We start from the raw sequence: 18,635 nt of genomic DNA on the forward strand, positions 1-18,635 counted from the left end.
GTACAAAACGTGCATCGCCCATTAAAAGTTAAATCAGTAGAACTTTGGTGGTGACTTACGGATGGCGTCCCTTTTAATACACGAAACCCTTTGAAAATTGATCATGAAGCAGAACTGACTAATTGCGGTTCTATGACACCAAGTCTGTGATATATCGGAATAGAGCTTTGAAAGAAAAAGCCTAATTGGCCAACATTTGGCACTACACTCTTCCAGCTGTAGGGGGCAGACATGAGCTAGTGTTGGGTAGCGATGGTCCAGCGTGAACGCCGTCTGTGCCACACAGATCAATATCCAATTTTAATTAGTCTTAAAGAAACTTTAAAGAGTGAAGGTTGTTCAAACTGAATCAGTAATTGTCTTCTACAGATTTCACACTAGGGGGCGTTTCAAAATCCTATCATGTTTTTTAGGGACTATCTGAATGATCTCACTGACCCCTAAAGATGATGTAGTGCAGGGAGATCAGCTTTTACTTTCAAATGGGTCAAAATTGTATTCATTTTCAAACTGTTTCTTTTTTTAAATGTGAAAGTTTTCTTTTTAGCAAATTTAATTTTTTCAAACTGTTTTCTTTCGGTCTCTCTTTGTCTAGCTAGCCTGGCATTTAGTGCTTCTATATTTTTTGTTGCTTTAGGAAGTTTTCCAACATTTTTCTTTTAGCTAAATAAAATATTCAACATATGGTTTTGAATTTTTAAAAAGTTCTGAAATTTGGTTAATTTTTTTTTACTATATAGTGTAGCATTCTTGCTAGCTAATTTAGCATTTATAGCAATATTTTTGAATGTTTTTGGCCTTTTTAGTTTAAATGTTTGTTTTTGTTTTCCAGTTGACGTTGCATTTTAGCATGATTAGAATTAGGATATTCAGTTTTCTAATTTTTTAAGATAAATTAGCATCTGGAATGTTTTGTTGTATCTAGCTTTCAGCCTGTCGTTGTGTTGACTTTCCTTCTGCATTTTCAAAGAGTTAACACCGTTGTAATGCCAGTACGTCAGCCTAGAAATCAGTCAACAACACAAAAAGAACAAAAAAAAACACAATTTCCAGTAGCAACTACAAAAACCCTTTTTAGGAAAAAACATTCAAACCTTTTTTCAAGTTGTTTCAATAACTAATCTGTCCAAGTAGGAGCTAAAAAAGAACAAGTACTGCACCATTGTGTTTGTTTACTACAGGACTATTTTCAGACGGACCCTCAGGATCTGAGCTTAAGCCAAGAGAGCGCACATAATGGCAGCGCATGATCTCCATGCACAGCGAGAGTCGAGTCTGCAAATCAATTTTTCCTGTAATGCCTTCTAAAGAAATAAGCTAAATATAACTGCTGCACTTTTTCCTCGTGCTACGTTGCACAGTTCAGTCCAGACAGATTCAGAGAAAATCCGACAGTGATGTCTTCATGAAAGAGAGTTCGTCTGGTGATTTACTTCCAAATGAGAGGGCAGAGTTTGGAGAGGTGCGTTTGGGCGATGGGAAGGGGAGGGGGGACAGCTTAGCAATAATAAACCTGCTCATAATTCTTTTTTTTTTTTTTTTAATGCGGCGTTAATTGTGTGGATCCAGAGTGCCTCCCTGCAGAACTGGAACGGGCTCGAGTGCAGCACAGCTACCAGGTTGCCCCACTTCTTTTCTCCTCTGCAAGAAAAAAAAAAGGGGGGGGGGGGTACCTCTATAAAATAATGAGAGAGAGAAATTCATCTCTCTCGGGAAAAAATCTAAGTATCTGGGTCAATAGGAAAGAAAAAGTGCTCAGTATGCAGATGTACAGCAGCGTAAAGACTACAGCGTGGGTGGGACTCGGCTCACGGCCTCACCTGGGGGGGGGGGCATGTTTACTTGCACAGCTCGGGTCAGAACATGGGTGGGAAAGGCTGATCTTCCATCAGTGACTCAGGAGCGTCCCACGATTAGGGACGACGCTGCACGTTTCACCGCACTTGACCTTTCTCAGAACAGGAGCAGAACATTATATAACCGAGAGCTGCACTGCAATCACAGGCTTTCAGGTCCACGCCGCCGCCGCCACCGCCGCCGATGCTCACCAAAAGCTTTAAAAAAAAATAGGCTTACAAGAAAGAAATGTGCCCCGTGTTGTCAGATTTGGCCACTTTCAAGGAAATTCCATGATGACTAAAATCTTATTGTTATATAAAGCTGTGCAGTATGCATATCACAAAAGTTGGTGAAAACTGCTATAAATGCTAACCATAAAATGTGTTTACACAATCTTATGGCAGATTAAAGTATTTAATTAATTAAATTAGCCCCTTAAGACATTTGATGGTTATGTTGGATATGTAGACGAGGGTCATTTGAAGTATTATTTAAGTTATGTTGACTCTAAATGAAATTGTTGCAGTGAAAGAGAAATTAATTTTTTGGTTATTTTGCTATTTGTTCATGTATCACAAGTTACATCTAAATTAAAATATTGATCACTAATATCGCAAATCCCGAGTTTTCCTCATATCATGAAGCCCTAAAATCAACAAATAAAATTAACATCTGTTTGTGCAGCTTTGTCGCCCCGACTCTCCACTAGCTGTTGCAGAAGATTTTTCAGGCAGTTTAAAAACTAAAACAACCAGAACCAGGTCAGTTCATCCAGTAACCACTAGGGGGCTGATCAGACCAGCAAGTCTGAATATAGAAATATAGAGCAGTCTAAAGCTGCTTTTCTAAACGTTCAATGGAATTGCGTTAGCTGTGCAAACGCCCAAAGGAACGTTTTCTTTATGTTAACGGTTAACCCGTTAACATCAGAGCTGTCGCCGGTGACGGGAAATAACACGACCTCTTTGAGTTATCGTAACTATCCTGACAATAGTAAAGTGTTGCTTAGCGGCGCAAAGCTGCTTTTCTCTGCATCAGAATCAGTAGGAACTACTTATTTAGCATAGTTTTACATTTTAAAACAACTATGTTTTTTTGAGCTAGTTTCATAATTTTAAACTTAATCCGTTTTCTTTCAGCCACTCTGTTTAACTAACGTAGCATTTAACTTGCTTAGAAACAGCTTAACATTGTTAGGGGATTATTACGTTTATATGCTAAAATAACTCGTAGTAGAAAGTAGTACAGCAGTACAGTTTTACATTTTTAAACAGTCAGACATTCTAAGATCGAAGTTTCTTCTTAGAAGTGTGATGGGTTTGTTAGCTAATTTATTCATTTTAAACTTAATCAGTTTTCGCTCAGTCACTATGTGTTTAGCTAACTTATTAGCCTTCAGCGCATTTAAAAATTCACATTTTTTAAAAACTAGTTTACCATTTATTGGTACATTTCAAATCAGGTCTGATATATCTTATATATAAAAGCAATTTCTTTTTACAGGTGCAACATGTTTGTTAGCTAGCCTATTAACACCGGAGCTTTAGCGCTTTAGTGTTGACGTTCTTTGAATGACGGCAACTCTTCATGCAATTAACGTAACTCCAACGGAATCTGAAGTGGGGAAAAGCAACACTTTATGAACACTTTTCTCTCCGTCAGCTATGGTAGATCACGGAGTGTGTTTTTTTTTGCCGTCACTGGCGACAGCTCTGGTGTTGAAGGTTTACATTTAATATAAGGTGTCAAAGAGTTGCAAGACTTTGAACTTTTATTAAAAAAACAGACACGTATTCCGAAGGCCTCTGAACTGGTTTCACAACAGAAAACAAAAAATTTCCTCTTTTATTCCTGTCGTTTTCAGAGCCGTTGTGTTAGTTTCCCAAAGACCGAGGCGTGCCGGATTATACTCCGAAACGGCGCCTGTTTGCCAGAGGCTCATGAACACCTGGATGACTTTGCGTGGTGACAGAGCGTCAGGTTTGAGGCGAGCAGACTGGAACAGAGGCGCTCATAAACAACCCTGCAATCAAATCTCCTCATTTGCTTCCAGTTCTAAACAAATCCTTCCCTCCTGTTTGGCAAACACAAAAAGCTTCCACGCAGTAATAAAACATGATCGCTCTCAATTTTCCCCGCGCTCGCGCGATTCGCACAGCTTCTGGGGACAAACGTGGAGGTTTTTATTATGAAGTTGGCGCTGCAGCTGCTGGATCTGACTTTTCTTTACGGGGTGCATATGTTCGTTAGCTTAATTATTATTTTAGATGACTGGGTCCGTGTTTTTTACACCTCAAACGCTGACTTTCACTGAACAGTTTTTACTCGGTCGCCCTCCGCTGCTGTTGCTGTTGTTCTCTTCTCCCGCCTTAACCCTTGGCCCCTCGCCATCACTCCATCTCGTCACCCCGGGGGCCCTGTGTTCTCCTTGATCCCGCTCGTGGCAAGGTCTGCCACCGCCATCGCTTCTTCCTCACCTCATCTCCCCCGTCTAGTCATTTCTATCTTTTCCTTCCCCCTCGTCTGTCTCACCTCGGGCTGGGGGGGGGGGGGGGGGGGGGGGCTCAGCTGCCTGAACAATACAGATCGATCACTTAGAGATGGAGAAAAGGGGAGAGGCAGAGGGGGAGGCGGGGGGAGAAACAATGAGGCTGAGCTGAAAATAGCCAGCAAGGATGAAGAAGAAAACCGAAGAGGAGAGGATTGTGGGTAGCTGATGGTGCCATCTCTTCAAATGTGAATATTTAATGACTGGAAGATGAATAATTCAAGAAAGCAAGCATCTGTGTTTGAGCCTAAGAAGACGTGGGAGCAGCACGACCGAACCAGACCGACCCGTTCACGCTGGCCGCTCAGAGATAAGTGAACTTCACACAGAACAGAAGGAACGGGCGTTTCCCAATTTTTCTATATGGGGAAGGAAGGCGCTAAAGTGGAATGGATGGATTTTCCCAGACATTTTTTCTTCCTCGTCGGATCTCATTCTGCTGTTCCCTCCATCCCTCCTTTCCCCCTCCGCCTGTGTCTGGCCCTCGCCGGACTCTGGTTAGGACATTGTGTTCTACTTAACACGGATGCCTGCTGCACCTGTGGGGCTGCAGCCCCTGCTACGAATGCTCGCTGACCTGTTTTGCAAATCAAACTCTGACGGATGTTGCTGCTCCTCTTTTTCTAAGGGGATGTTTTCCACAAACCAACAGAATTCTGGGAGGCTGTCAGCAGCTCCACACAGTCACTGCATTGAGGATTCTCACCTCGATTGGTATTTTACGTGCAAACGAGGCTAATTCAATCCCGTCACGCGGAATGTTAACAGCAGGAAATGGTTTACAGAGTCGGACATATTTGTGGGGCGAGAAGATCTTCAACCCGTGACCAGCGTTTCAGTGAAATAATTGAACACAAAACGAGATTCATGTGGGACAAAGTGTGAGACGACGTCTTTGCGTTTGACCCAGGTCACTGACTGGCTGCACAGGACGCTGAGGTCGAGTCCAACGCTGTCAAAGCGCGGCCTGACCGCAGTGACGAGCGCTCCCATGTCCCGACTTGACACGCAGGCGGGTCACTCCAAGTATCTGCCCACTGGGGCGTCCGCCGCCCCAGAAAAGGCCTCCGGTCTGCTAGACTTAACAGGAGTGGATGATGCAGTCCTGAGGTCCAGCCAGCACCTTGAGGTCAAAGTTCGGGGTTTGATCAAGTGTCATAAAGTCCGTCTGGTCTTTATAAAGAAATAGTGTTTGGTAAATGTACAACCTCAGCAGAGAACTAGAGGAACACTTTGGAGCGATGTCAAGCATATAAGCCTTTAACAGCTGAGCTGTCGCCGGCGACGGCTAAATAACACGCGCTCTTTGACACACCGGAACTCTTCATCCGTTTACAATGTGAATGAACTCATTCTGACGGAGCAAAGCTGCTTTTCTCCGCTTCAAAATCCACCAGAATTACATTAATAACGTCAATAATGAAGAGTTAAGGTTGTGGAAAGAATGTTACCGTCAACACTAGAACTTTAGCTCCAGTATTGACGTTCTTTGAATTGCCGTCACTTTTCAACTATTAACCTAATTAACATAATTCCACTGCATACAACAATGAAATGTTTTTGTAATTAACCTAAGTCACCTGATTCTGTTGTGGAGAAAGTGAGTTTGTGCCAAAATGCAACACTTTACCAACCGTTTATGTAGTTAAATTCAGACAGAACTTCAGCTACAGGATTGCATCAGGGTTCACTTGCAAGCGATTGCAAGTTGTGTGGATTGACAGATGCTTGGACCAAACCAAATGCTCTCTTTGTTTTCGACAGAATCCTACGGGTACCGGCCCACTACTCATGTCTACGGCCCTCAAACTTCCACGGTCTCAGCAGGCGTCGAGCTCCACCAAGAATCCACTAATGAAATGAACTTAATTAGCAGCTCCGGGACTCCATGAGGATTTTTGTCGGCGCTCGTTCACAAAGCGCTCCTGTCTCCGGCTTAGTGTTTCAGCTTGTAATAAATCATGATTTTTCTGGTTAAAAAGATCAATTACCCTAAATTTAGGGCTTTAAGAACCAGATGATGCCTGATTACTACATTTGAGCTTCCAGACTAACGTCTAGCGGCAAAACTCTCATTCATCAATGTTTCAAACAAAAGTCCCGATGGAGCCGTTAATCCGTTCAGACAGACCCGTAAAAATAGTTTAGTTCAGTCCAGACAAACTAAAGGTGAGTTACACCCTAAACACTCCCAAAAAAGCCGCTTGGAGTCGAACACTGTACTGATTTTTTTCCCCCTCAATGCAAATCAAGGATGGGGAGTCCTTCTCCATCCGCTGTGAGCGGCGTCCGCTCCACCTGCGGAGCATCGGAGCGTGCTCCCGCCGTAATTGGCCGACAGAAAGGCTGTCCATTCATCACAGCTCCCAGCCTCCTCTTCCCATTCGTCTCCTTCGGTTGAGACGTTGCCAACTTGGACCCCCACCACCACCACTACCACTCTCCAATTTCCCCACCCCCACCTCCCCCTTTGCTCCTTTTCCTCATTAAAGTGGGACCCAGGCAGTAGCGGTCACTGCCTCTCATTTATTTTCATTTGAAACTGGTGCAGCTCCACTGATCCTCTGGGGCTGCGGGGGGTGGGGGTGGGTGGGTGGAGAGTGTCATTCTGATAACAACTGACACACAAAATGTTAACACAACCACCCCCAGCCCCCCCACCGAAAAAAGGGAGCGTGGCACGTCAGGAGTAGGGGTCCACGCAAAAACAGTACGAATGCGTGGGCATCTGCCTGCAAGAGGATGCACTTTCACACCCATTTCAATTCATTTCACGCACATATTCACACATTTCAGATACCTGCGAGCTCCCGCATGCTCCCTTCCCTCCCCACCGCCACCCCCCACCCCCACCCGCCATCTCCTTCCCTTGATTGTGGGTTTTTGAAAAGGTGATGATAGCAGGGTGTGAGAAAAAGAGAGCGTTGCCATCCATGATTGCGAGTATTGATCACAGCATTGGAGCATGCGGGGGGGGGGGGGGGGGTCTGCTGGAGCGTCCTGGCACATCTTCACTTCCTGTGTGTTCGTGCGTAGTATTAAAAACCCGCCTGCCACCGTTTGATGGGAACGCTTCGCGGTAGATTGAATCTTTGGGCGGCGCCGCACACCGCCTCGGCACGGCCTTCGACGGTTAGTTTAGCCGAGTCAAGCGGGGCTTGAAAAAAGAAACGGGGGGGGGGGTTTGACTGACGGCGTTTTAATGGCTGCTGCACTGACCCGTCTGGGAAAACGAGAGGCAGGGCCTCAAACCGGCGGCCATGTCTCTAATAGTAGACTAATAACTTCCACACCATTAGACAGGCACACTTTGAGGGGTGAGTGAGAGGGGATGCTTGGTTTAACTTCTAGTACACCCAGAGGAAGACATGAGGGGGAGGGGGGGAGCTAATATCAACTTACAAAAGCAAACTTTCACGGAAATGAGCCTGAAACACAACTCCATCTGTGACGGCCCGTTTGGGCTTTGCATTAAACGCGGAAAACGTTCTGTAAATGTTCGGAGGATGCAGTCACATGATGTGAACAGAAGAAAAACCACCGAGTCAAGGTTCTACTGTGGTGGAACTGAAGGGCCCTGCGAGTGAAGACTTCATCTGTACGATGCATGAAGGTTTGTAGATTTGTCTTCTATCTTCAAATCAGGTCTGGGATTTCTGATGACTTCCTGTTTGAAGCTGATCAAGAACTAATAAAAACCCAGGCAGTGGTCATTTGAAAACTGCTAATGGTTCTAACTATTGACTGTTCATGAGAACTGGACTGAGTGACTCCTCCCCCCTGGCGTTCCAATAAGGAAGTAACCTCAGGCTGTTAGTCTTTCTATTGGTCAGATTAACCACTCTGGCTCTGTTATGTTCTTGATTATCCTATTTTTTCACATTTTTTCTGTAGTTCATGTTATTCAAGTTATAAACTGATCAATCAGATTCCTCAATAAAAGTAGGCGGAGCTTGGTGGCCCCATGTCCGACCTTCAAAGCAGATTTCGTGTAGCCAACTTTTAAGTGGTAGGGGTGTGGCCTTCCAACCAGCTCACGCCTGATTGGTGAAAGTGGTAACTACAGCATGACTAAAGTAATATCAGACGCTTATAAAAACAGCAAAAAAAGGGTTATTTCAACATTTTACCGTTCTTTTACTGCTAACAGGAAAAATTCATCACTCTACATTAAAAGTAGATGGGAATCTGAGCTCATTCAAAAAATTACAGAAAAAAACTGGTTTAAAATGTGTCTCACACAGTGCTCTTCTACCAGCTCTCAAATATGGAAGGAATTTTCATTGAAGAATCTTACACGCTATTTTATAACGCCCCGAATCAAAAGCAAACAACTAAAAACTCTTCAATCTTGTTGGACACAATGTGGGAGTCAGGAAGGGAATCACACACACATATTTTGGTCTTGTCCCAGACTACAATCTTTTTGGAAGGCTGTAACAACTGTTTTAAAGAGTGTTTTGGGATGTCATCTGCCAAACGGATTCACAAGTGTGTACCTAGGAAACCTTAAAGACTCTCTATTGAATGAAGATCTTTACCTGGTAAGGATATTGCTCTTGGAAAGCAAGAAAGCAGTGACCCTTAAATGAACGGAATTCCATTGGATTCTGACACGGAGAACAGCAGCTCTGTGCTGTTACGCAACACTTTCGATGTAAAAAAACACTTTTCCTTTTTGTCAAAATCAGCGGATTCCCGTTGATTGTGTGAACGTTGGGTCACAGTCTGTGGGTTATTTGGGCCTCGCCGGCGACAGCGTTGGTGTTCAAGGGTTCAAGTCCTGAATGAGAACCAGTTCATTTTTCTCAAAATGGAAAATGGTTTCCTCTCCATCCGCAACAAACATCCCAACCGCCGAGTCATCGTCGGACCTCTAGAAGTTCTGAAAACTGTTTTCTACTTCAACTCCGTCATCTGGCTGCTTTGGAAGCCAAAGGCTTCATTACTTTTCTTTGATTTGAACTCGATAGATTTTTGAAGAACCAGATCAAAGCCCCCACAGCTCTCCCAGGACCGCCTCGAGTCCGATGTGTCGCTTCATCTCCCCCGAGCTGAAGGACGGACTCCATCTAATTATTAAAACATACGCCTCTCACACTCTGGGCAGCCCGGCACTTGGAGCCTCCTCTAAAGTGGCGCCTATCTCAGCCTGCCACCCCTCCATCCTGCTGGCGGGAGAAACTCAGATGAGCTGCTCCACGCCGAAAGTGCCGTTTCTTGTTGGGGAAATTGCAAATGAAGTGCACGCCTCCAAAGCGGTTTCATTTGTCACCCGATGAAGCATTAACCGATTCAGTCAGCAAACTGTGGTCCAAGAAATTACTACCTGCAAACATCAATGAAATATGTTGACTCGCTGCAAAACAAGTCAAGCTGCTGTTTCTCGCCGTCAGGAGCGCCGCCAAGACTCGTCTCTAATCTTTTATGCAACAGGGTGGAGGTTAAGGCGGAGCGCGGCTCGCCGGGGTTACATCCTAAAGGCGGTAAAAACTTTTCAAATTAAAATAACAAAAACACTAGGAAATAAGGTTGTTGGGTAGAAAGAAACCAACTACGTCTTCGCACCTGATGTGCTCAAACTGCAGACCTGAATGACCAGCAGAGGAAACGAAGACGGATTCCCTCTCAGAGTGGATCCAGAGATCCACCCATGTGGTTTTTCAGGGCCGATCCGTTTATTAGTGGTCAAGAAGGCCGATAACCGAAATTCATTTGGAATAAGAGTGAACGTACTGGCGTCAAAGTTTAGGATAATTAAACAGTTAACGTTGCTTTTTAAAACAAATAGATAAATAAAGCAAAGAAATAGCTTTTGGAAGTGTGCGATGTAACGGGCTCAGCATGAGATTAATTAAAAAAAGTGAAATAAACATTTATCCCAAAACAAGTCAAACAGGAAAATATCAACATAAATTAAATCTTTGTTATAAGTTGAAAACAAAAAATGCTGAAAGTCATGAGTGAATGAGAGTTTTGGCGCTACCCGCCCCCGCCCTGGTGGCCCCCTCCTGACCCACCCTCAATGGCTAAGCAGCTGCCCCTCACTCCCCCGCCCCTGGTCAGAGCTGCATGTGATATATTCCTTCAAAAAAACCACAAAAGACTTTTTTTCAAAATTGCGGCTTTTCTGTTAGCTTTATCTCCATAGCAACCGTTTTATTTTTGGGTCGTCTGGGGGTGACGAACAGATCGATGTTTTTTGAAGAAATGTCCAGAATAAATTTTTGAAAATCCCTGGCAACAGAGGCTTTGATGACCACGCCCACATTTCTGACACTTTCACAGCATTTCGTTCAGCTTGAGCCAACGATTCATGTATAAAAGTTTCACAATATTCTGGTGAAAATTGTGCGACTAATAGAGGAACGCCACTTTTGTGAGCTCGCCACGCTAACGCCGTTCAAAATGTATAAACTTTATTTACAACATTTTGCTTCCCAGTGATGTTCAGTGAGTTAGGAGGCGATGGAGGAGTTCACATGTTTGGAAGGTAATTTATTTTGTTTTTTTTTTAATGGCAGCCTTGACCCAAGGTCAAAGGTCAACACAACTCCAGTTGACCATCGCTGTCAAGTTGCTCTCAGATCTGGTATTGCAGCTTTCGGACTGTAAAACGTTGTTTTTGTCAAAGCTTTGCAAGACGAGCTCCTAAAGCCCGACGCATAAAGGTTATAAATCATCCATATTTATGTGAACGTGGGCGGAAAAAATGCTGAATTGTAAACGAGCTGTAAGGCAAACAGGGCGACTGCGTGAGAGGAGGTGTACGTAAGCAACAGCGATGTAGGAGAAGTCAAAGGTGAGTGACGCAGAGAGCGGCCGCCTCCGTCTCCTCGGCTGCGGCGCAGGAACACGGGGATGCTACAAGCGTTGGGCGATCCGCTTCACTGGGCGGACCGTTGCAGGACAGCTGTGAGAAAATCCCCCGCCAAGAACGGCGTCCTTAGGGCTCCAGACCTCCTCAAACGGAGACGCCTGATGTCAGCAGAGGAGCAAGTTAGGAGGAGTCCACATGTGGGTCACGTGTTCTACATGCAGGGGTTTCCATGTCTGCAGCCCCCCCCCTCCACCAACGCCACCTCGGACGACATTTTTAGACCGGCTTCGCCAGTCCTCTTCTTCTTCAACAAGCTGCCTCTCTTTGCTTCTCAACCTCTGCCGCCGTTCGCTCTTCTGAAGCAGAAACAGCCCCCGCCTCCCCGCTGTTGGAGCGGTGGAGACCCTGCTGGCTTGCCTCGCTGAAGTAATCCCCAGTGACAGCTCAGCTCATGTTGTTATGTTCTGGGCCTGTAGGAGTCTAATGCTACAGCTCTGGAACAAGCGCGCTGCGGGCCAGTCTGCGTGGAGAGGCCCGGCCCGGCCCAGCCCGGCCAGCACCGCCTGCTGCTCGCATTTACCGCACATCTCATGGGTTTGAGGCCCGAAAACAAACCCACCATAAGTCAGCGTCACGGCATTTTCCTGCAGGCTTTTATGAGCTCCATAAATCCTGGAGTTCGGGGCAGAGCTGAGCTGACGCCAACAACAACAGCCAGTCAATAAAGCAGTGAATGTTTACTGTTCATTATGAGGGCGATAAATAAACTCCACACAGGATTTCATCAAAGACACTCCTGCAGAAACGCTCTAAATTCTAACCTTCACATCAGATAAAACCCCAACTGATGGGCGTTCCCTGCAGAACACGTCTGGAACTCCTATTTTCAGAAAAATGTTTGGTGTTGGAGCAAATCTGGTGGAGAGGATCTGCAGCGATGCGTCCTGATCCTCCTCCGAACAAGACGCGCGGTCCAGCGGACCGAGCCTGAGCCGCTTATTTTCCAGAGACGAGTTAGAGATTAGCAGGAACACTGGTGAGCCCCCAAATATGGACGAATGGGACTTTAAAACCTGTTCTTTGCATCGTAAAAGCATAAATACTGAGGTTTTTGTCACAACCAGACACTTCAATAAACTATCAATGGATGAGCCACCAATAAACTGTCATATACAATTACAATGACACATTTTTAAAGTTACGTCTCTGCTATTCTACGGAAAAAAAAAACCTTTTTACTTCAGAAACACCTTATTGGTTGCAGTACGTAGCCTGGAAATGAGGCTCAGCTGCAGTGACACCAGTAACCTAGACGCAGCATTTTATCTTGTAGTTAGTTTATTTAGCTCTATCACAACGGCAAAGACGACGAGTAACACCAGCCATTGCAGTTAGAGTAACATCTCTATCTAATGAGCCCCCCCTTGTCGTTTTTTGTTCAGGTTCAGTCTCTGTAGCTGACTGAAAACAAAGGGGTTTTGTGGAGTCTATGGTTTGGCACACCAATCAAAAATAAACACGACCTGCAACAAACTACAGCTGCAAAAAAAATCCTAAACAAAATTCAACCTAACAGTTGCAATAAACAACAAATATGGCAAAAACATCAAATAAAAATGTGAAAGTGGAAATGGAAACATTTGTCTTCCTAGCGTCTGTGGGACCAGCCCTCAGTGGTCATTTGAGGAATTACACCATTTGGTACTTCCTGGTTGGCTTTGGATCTGAGTGTGTAGAGAAAACGTTAATATCCAGAAAGCACTTCCTGGTTGACTAGATGACTCGATTCAAGCTTTTTAAATCAATAGTCAAGCCATAAAAGTAGAAACCAATCTTTTATCCTTTGTTTTCCAGTGAACTAAACGCATAACAGCAGGAAAGCCAAAGTCTGCTAGCTTGATGCTAACGTATAATGGAATTTCCCATTGGGCGGCTAATGCTAACATTCCGTCGACCTAAACATAGATTTCTGACTAAATGAATAGCTTTATAGACTCACAGTTAGGACTTTTCCAAACTCTTAAGGAAATCTGTTTTAAAAGCAACCATCTGAGGTCTAAAGCAGAGTTTTTTTCTTAAAATCTTGTGGAGTAAAGTCTAATGCTAAGGCGCTAGCTTTCCCTAGTGGCCATCCTAAAACACCCTCCAGGAGAGGCAGCACATTTATTTTTGTTGAAAAATCAGATTAATAGGAATATATTCAAAACATTCAAAGATTATTAATGTATTTCTATGCAAATATGACTAAATGTGTAAAATCGTGAATCAAATCGATCCAGGTTCTGGTGAAACGAATCTGGAAATAATTGGTGATACCTAGCCCTAATTGGTCTGCTTGTGAATAAAGTTCAATAAAGGTCTTTTTTTTTTAACACTGAGGATGTCGAGGAAAATAACTTGTTTTTGGGGAACGTTTTGGTATTTTCACACCAGACTACAAAACACCTTAAATAATTAGCTGAACTGATATTTGAAGGAGACATTTCAGACGCATGAGTCCACGTTAAAAACATCTGAAGTCTCTGCAGATCAGGTAAGGATTCATGAATCACTGTTGATTAGCAGCAGCTTTCTCCTCGGCAGGTGTCCCACCTTAAGTGGACGCAACCGCCGCCACCCCACAGTCACAGGAAGTTTATCTCCAGAGCCGGGTCGGGACAGACTAGCCTCCTCAGATGGACACGCCTCTGTGAACGGAGCTCTCCAAGGAGGCGCTGCTCAGATCATACCTGGCACATCGCAGTGCCCCCCCCCCCCCCCCCCCAAGAGGCTGGGGCTGAAGACACAGGCAGGGAGCTGCTGATTAAAAATTCATCTCTGTTTATTATGATTTATGCATGTTTCACCGAGCCAGGAAGCAAAAGGAGAGGAGTGGAGAACAGCTTCATTAGTGCACATTGTGTGTGGGTACCACGTCGACGCTGGCTGGTGTTTGCGCAGCCGCTTGGCAGGTGGAGGGGAGATGAAATTATGGATCGTATGTGAGCTTCATTAGAATGTTTGGCATTCGGGGCAAAACCATCCGTCTTCACCAAACACCTGCATTTCCCTGAAAAACAACTCCAATTCCGATCCTAAATGATTGCAGGCGCACGGGCCGCTGCCATCAAAATGCAGCAGACCTGCTCGCAAAGTTCTAACTTAATTATCCGTTTCCGCCTGGTTTAAATGGGATCAGTCGAAGCTGGTGTGGTGAATAAGAGCACAGAGACAGAACTGAGATCTCAGACGTCACTGTTCCAGCCGGATGCGGGTGGCAGCGGCGGCGGCTCAGCAGCAGCTCAAGAACACGCTGTTACGGCTTCAGACAGGCAGGCCGATGATTGCTTATTTACATGGCTAAAAGCTCATTTCTCTGCGAGATTTCCTCACAATGTCGGCTTCTCGTTCACCATCAGACTCATAATGTTAAACGCCATACAAGCAAATGTACCTTAATCACTTCATTAGTCTTTATGGCCGCCATATGGCAGCAACATCCTGTGAGCCCGTCTTTTGCTCGTAAAGACTTCAGAATCCCACGCCAACGATTCCAATCACACAGGAAGAGGACAAACAGAAAGCTCAAGGCATAACGAAGGTGGGCGGGGTTTGTGAAAGCCCTCGGGCTTATTATTTTAATACCTCTACATAACAAAGTCAGGATCTGCGAACAGAAAACTTCACACACTTGTCAGACGAGCAGACATCAACCCTGAAACCAGGGACTGTATCAGACAACTGGACTGAGTCAGTGTGATGTCATCCACAGGCGTTGGTTTAATTCCAGTTCAACCAAATGAAGTCAATTCAGAACCAGACATAGTCAGTAAGCAGGGATTCTGATTACAGTCTATAAAACAGACCAAAATTGATGAGCGAAGGCCGCTCTGGTGCTGTTGGACAAACCAAGTCCAGTGTGACGACGTCTTATCTGGTTGCCTTCCAAGTTGAGCAACTTCTTTAAACCTTCGCTTTTGGTGATCAGATCTAGGGTTTCGACCGCTGACTGTATCTGATCTAGTCAGTGTGATGTCACCGACAGAAAATTGCTAACTTCCTTTTCCAACCAAATGATGTCAACAAAACGAAACAATACCAAATTTTTCATGATACAGACGGCGCCACATTAGAGCCAGACACTAGTGAACAGTGATTGGTCCGAGTCAGTCTGAGTCAACTTCTCCATGGCAACCACTCAGGAGTCAGCTTATTGGAAAGCCATAACCCTACCATTAGAAAGCGGCCTAACAAATGTGTCAAACGTTTTAAACTTTGGATGTGGGACCCAACGGGCACCACGTACTTTATTTGGGGCATCTGATTGGTCAGTTTATAACCTGAATAACTTGAACTACAGAAAAATATTTTAGAATAATGAAGAGGATTTTCAAGAACATGTGAACAAATGGTATAAGAGCAAGAATGGTTATTCTGATAAATACAATGGATGAGTAACAGCCTTTGATTTGTCTATAGAAGTCTTTGGGATTTTGGCTTCTTGGAGCCACTTCCTGTTTGGAACACCAGGGGGGAGGAGTGATTCAGTCCAGTTCTCTTATACAGTTAGTCGTTTCAATAAAGGATCCACTTAGCAGTGTGCTACGTGACTTTTCTTTCTTCGTTGGTGTCACCCTCATCTGTTTCCTGTTGGGAATTTTCCATTTGTATTGCTCATTAACATGAACTTTATTTGGATCAATAGGGGGTTGTAGGAGGAGGACATCGCACAAGCGTGATCACAAGACTGATTTGGTGTTTAGAAAAAGATGCCTGAATTTTTTCATGTATTCACTCTTTTAGAGATTTGGGCGTCCAGCCATGAAGGAAGCTGAAATCCACACACAGAATAAAGGCCGTGTCACACAGCCGCTACATACATTTTTTTTTTTTTTTTTTTTTTTTTTTTTTTTTAACTTGTCCTGTCCAACAGCTAGGCAGACAGATGAGAGCTGAGGGCCTCTTCGGTTGGACATATTTTACTTTAACAAGAGGGGTTATTAATCTTCAGACAAACCAAAGGTATGTCTGGATAGACCCCTTTTGTAATTGAGGCCAAACTTTATTAATTTCAAACATGTCTGAAAATCTTTGGTGTTGGACCGGACGGAAAAGGAAAGAGGGGAAGAAGAGAGAGGGACGTTAGAGAGAGGGGGGGTAGGGGGTGATAATAGGAGGGGAAGGGGGATAAGACCATGAAGCAGCATAAAGCAACAAGTTTACTGGTTGTTAATCATTATGGTAAGGTTCAAATGTAAAAAAAAACAAAAAAAAAAAGGGCGGAGCCTGTCCACACACACACTCAAATGTTATAAACACACCTGTTAGTTGCAAAGATGTCCACCTGTCGACATGTACACAAAACAGATAGTGTTCACACGCATACTTATGCCTTAAAACCAACTAATGTGAAATATTTCAGTCATTCAGTCTGTTGAGCTAACACCTGTGCTCAGGTGAGTGTTTATGTTCTTCTAAAATGGATGGTGGAACGTGAAAAGAAGGAGGGAGAGTGCCCAGCCATCCCCACCCCAAGACCCCCACCGCACCAGCAGCGGCAGCCGGATTCCCCCCAACGCCACACGGGAACCGGCAGGGAACAACCGCCGCCCGGGCGACCAAGCCCGCCACCCAGGCCAGGGCCAGCAGGGCCGCCGCAAGGCCCCCAGAGCCAGAGAGCAGGGAGGCACGGAGGGAAAGAGGGCGCCGCCCCAGCCCAACCAGGAGAGCAGCCCCCCCGCCGCGCCGGGAGAACCCAACGCAGGGCCCCACCGGAGAAGGACGCCCACAGCCCCAGACGAGCACCCCACCACCACCCAGGAGTTCCGGGCATCCCCCCGCCCCAACCCCAGGTACGGGCCAGGACCCCCCAAGGGAGACCCACTCCGCACTCCAGGCAGCCACCCGCCCGGCCCACGGGAGGTCCAGGGAGGAGCGAGGCAGGGGCCCGCCGCCCCCGCCCAGAAGGGGGGAACCCCGGGGAAAAAAGAGGGCCCACATACATTTTGGGTCCACAGACATCCACAGACATCTGTCGGGAGTGTCAGCCGAAGGGTCCTTAGATGAATTTCTCCATGTACCACAGATGAATAACTTTTATATTCCCTGCACAGATCCCACTCAAATTACATAATTGAAACATAACCTTTGGGCCAGATTTGGCTTTTGTGTTAATTTACGTGTTCTTTCCCTGGTTTATTCATACTTCTTCCGTGGTTTTTATAGTTGTACAATCGTGATACATCTGTGAAAGTTTCTCATGAAGACCACATTTGACTTTTTCCACGTATATTCAAATTTTCCTCCTTGCAAAATGCGCTACATGTACGTAGTTTCTGTGTGACACGCCCTTACAATGCAGGTTTTTGAAGTTTGTAGAAGTATCTCATCACTGTTTGGCAGACTGAAAAGACACAAACGTTGGCTTCCTTCTCTCAGGAAGTTCGCCCAAAGTCCCCACAGTCATCATGAACTGGTAAACATGGGACACCAAGGTCATGGACACATCAAAGGGCAGCTAGAAAAAAGTAGCAAAACCATTTTACCAAGTGAAGAAATCTGCCGTTTATCATGTGTTTGAAGTGGCAGAAGGCTCGGAGGATTTTTCCCCAAACTATCAAGACCTTCTGGCGCATTAAGATCAAAACGGCGGTTTGAAGAAAAACTAAAAAGTAACATCAGGGAAGTTTGTGATCCAGCCTGAGTCGCAGCATGAGCTCACTCCGGGTTCTCTGTGCTGGTTATTGGGGTTTCTTACAATCATTAAACTGTCAGATGTTTGATGAAACAGTTTTTGTTGACATCCAAAGGGCAGACACAAGAGAGGGGTTTCTTGCGACGTTCTCACACCAGGCAGACTGTATTGATCCATGAAGTCATTTTTCAAAATTGATATGTGACACTGGGTACCAGATGTCTATGGAGTCAAGAGAAACGTGCTCCAGTCCAAGAACATGGAGTTATCGCAGCAGCCAAACAAACTGGACTCAAATGCAAAAAAAAGAAAGGGAGAGATTTCCTTTCACCAGAATAGGTTGTTGTTCCTAAAATAGCCTGGACCTGAGCTCGACACAATAAACAAAACCTAACACACATCACAACAAATGACACTTTACATTGAAGATTCACAAAATAAAATATTTCAGTAAAACCCCTTTGACACTGCAGCTAAAGCCAACCGGATTGATGCTTATCTGATTGTCCAAGTGTATAATCTGTGGGGTTTAACAGATAAAGCACAGTATCATCAACATAGCAGCAGGACTTGATGTTTGGTTTTTCTAACCCTTTAACACCAGAGCTTAGGCTCCACAGGTGACAATCTTTGAAATATTGTAACTTTTCAACTGTTTACACCAGTAATGATATAGAAGAGTTTATTGTAGTGAAGTGATCACGCACTTAATTTGACCAACCAATATTGATGTGGAGAAAAGCAGCTTTGTGCCG

General features: G+C 44.9%; 1 protein-coding gene across 11 annotated transcripts in view; it reads right to left on the minus strand.

Annotated features, from left to right (window-relative positions):
• celf2 (CUGBP Elav-like family member 2) overlaps window positions 1-18,635 on the minus strand; it is a 219,168-nt gene that overhangs the window by 144,575 nt on the left and 55,958 nt on the right. The gene's annotated exons all lie outside the window — the stretch shown is intronic.

The sequence above is a fragment of the Oryzias latipes genome, chromosome 23 (assembly GCF_002234675.1).
Source record: "Oryzias latipes chromosome 23, ASM223467v1".
NCBI classification, from domain to species: domain Eukaryota; kingdom Metazoa; phylum Chordata; class Actinopteri; order Beloniformes; family Adrianichthyidae; genus Oryzias; species Oryzias latipes.